The following is a 2,836-nucleotide window of genomic DNA, read 5'->3' on the forward strand; positions in this document are numbered from 1 at the left end:
CTGATTCCAAGACCTATTTTGTTAGAAGCAAGGAACCTCTCAACTGTGCCAAAACCCGGGATTGAACCAGGGACCTTTATATCTTCAGTCTAACGCTCTCCAAACTGAGCTATTACGGCTTGCTGATAGCTGTGGTCTTCATACTTTAATTTAAACCATGTAACAAAATAGATGCAGGACCTGGATTTTTAACCTCATATGGTAGAGATATGTTTTAAGGAGTCCTGTATCATTCAGCAGTTAACTGGTGCAATGGGTAAATAGCATTTTTGGGATCCCGATTAGGTAGTTTTTTTTTTTACTCTGAATGGACTAGCACTATATTACCCAGACATATTTGGCATGAGTAGGTAAGCTATGTCATCTGACTACTGACATCTGTGTTCAAGGGGAAGTGGAATGTGATGCAGACAAGAGTTTACTTTACAAAAAAGGACGAAATGGGAAACATTCATAGTCCAACCTAGAGGCAAGATAGGTGGAAGAAAGTTTAAAAGGAGGACAGAAAGCAAAGTCTATGTTGAATTGATCATTTTGTAGATCAGTTGATAAAAATGTTGATAGAGAAAAAAGGACTACAGTTGATTCTAAGACTTATTTTGTGAGAAACAAGGAACCTCTCAACAGTTCCGAAACCCAGGATTGAACCAGGGACCTTTAGATTTTCAATTTAACGCTCTCCCAACTAAGCTATTTCGGCCTGCTGCTAGCTGAAGTCTTCATACTTTGATTTGAACCATTTAACAAAATAGATGCAGGACCTGGATATTTGACATTATATGTTAGAGATATGCTTTAAGGAGTCCTGTATCATTCAGCAGTTAACTGGTGCAATGGGTAAATATTATTTTTGGGATCCAGGTTAGGTTATTTTTTTTTTTAACTCCGAATGGACTAGCACCATATTACCCAGGCGTATTTGGCCTGAGTAGGTAAGCAATGTCATCTGACCACTGACATCTGTGTTCAAGGGGAAGTGGAAGGTAATGCAGACAAGAGTTTACTTTACAAAAAAGCATGACATGGGAAACATTCATAGTCAAACCTGAAGGCAAGAGAGGTGGAAGCAAGTTTAGAAGGAGGACAGAAAGCAAAGTCTATGTTAAATTGATTGTGTTGTAGATCAGTTGGAAAAAATTTGATGAATAGAGAAAAAGGACTACAGCTGATTCCAAGACCTATTTTGTTAGAAGCAAGGAACCTCTCAACTGTGCCAAAACCCGGGATTGAACCAGGGACCTTTAGATCTTCAGTCTAACGCTCTCCCAACTGAGCTATTACGGCCTGCTGATAGCTGTGGTCTTCATACTTTAATTTAAACCATGTAACAAAATAGATGCAGGACCTGGATTTTTAACCTCATATGGTAGAGATATGTTTTAAGGAGTCCTGTATCATTCAGCAGTTAACTGGTGCAATGGGTAAATAGCATTTTTGGGATCCCGGTTAGGTAGTTTTTTTTTTTACTCTGAATGGACTAGCACTATATTACCCAGACATATTTGGCATGAGTAGGTAAGCTATGTCATCTGACTACTGACATCTGTGTTCAAGGGGAAGTGGAATGTGATGCAGACAAGAGTTTACTTTACAAAAAAGGACGAAATGGGAAACATTCATAGTCAAACCTGAAGGTAAGAGAGTTGGAAGCAAGTTTAGAAGGAGGACATAAAGCAAAGTCTATGTTAAATTGATTGTGTTGTAGATCAGTTCGAAAAAATGTGATGAATAGAGAAAAAGTACTACAGCTAATTTCAAGACCTATTTTGTTAGAAGCAAGGAACCTCTCAACTGTGCCGAAACCCAGGACCTTTAGATCTTCAGTCTAACGCTCTCCCAACTGAGCTATTTTGGCCTGCTGCTAGCTGTTATCTTCATACTTTGATTTGAACCATTTAACAAAATAGATGCATGCCCTGGATATTTGACCTTATATGTTAGAGATATGTTTTAAGGAGTCCTGTATCATTCAGTAGTTAACTGGTGCAATGGGTAAATACTATTTTTGTGATCCAGGTTAGGTCATTATTTTTTAACTCCGAATGGACTCGCACTATATTACCCAGACGTATTTGGCCTGAGTAGGTAAGCAATGTCATCTGACCACTGACATCTGTGTTCAAGGGGAAGTGGAAGGTAATGCCGACCAGAGTTTACTTTACAAAAAAGCATGAAATGGGAAATATTCATTGTCAAACCTGAAGGTAAGAGAGGTGGAAGCAAGTTTAGAAGGAGGACAGAAAGCAAAGTCCATGTTAAATTGATTGTGTTGTAGATCAGTTGGAGATAATTTGATGAATAGAGAAAAAGGACTACAGCTGATTCCAAGACCTATTATGTTAGAAGCAAGGAACCTCTCAACTGTGCTGAAACACTGGATTGAACCAGGGACCTTTAGATCTTCTGTCTAACGCTCTCCCAAATGAGCTATTTCGGCCTGCTGATAGCTGTGGTCTTCATACTTTCATTTAAACCATTTAACAAACTAGATGCAAGACCTGGATTTTCAACCTCATATGGTAGAGATATGTTTTAAGGAGTCCTGTATCATTCCGCAGTTAACTGGTGCAATGGGTAAATAGTATTTTTGGGATCCAGGTTAGGTAGTTGTTTTTTTTAACTCTGAATGGACTAGCACTATATTACCCAGACATATTTTGCATGTGTAGGTAAGCTATGTCATCTGACTACTGACATCTGTGTTCAAGGGGAAGTGGAAGGTAATGCAGACAAGAGTTTACTTTACAAAAAAGCATGAAATGGGAAACATTCATAGTCAAACCTGAAGGCAAGATAGGTGGAAGAAAGTTTAAAAGAAAGACAGAAAGCAAAGTCT

Source organism: Lissotriton vulgaris, chromosome 8 (genome assembly GCF_964263255.1).
Source record: "Lissotriton vulgaris chromosome 8, aLisVul1.2, whole genome shotgun sequence".
NCBI classification, from domain to species: domain Eukaryota; kingdom Metazoa; phylum Chordata; class Amphibia; order Caudata; family Salamandridae; genus Lissotriton; species Lissotriton vulgaris.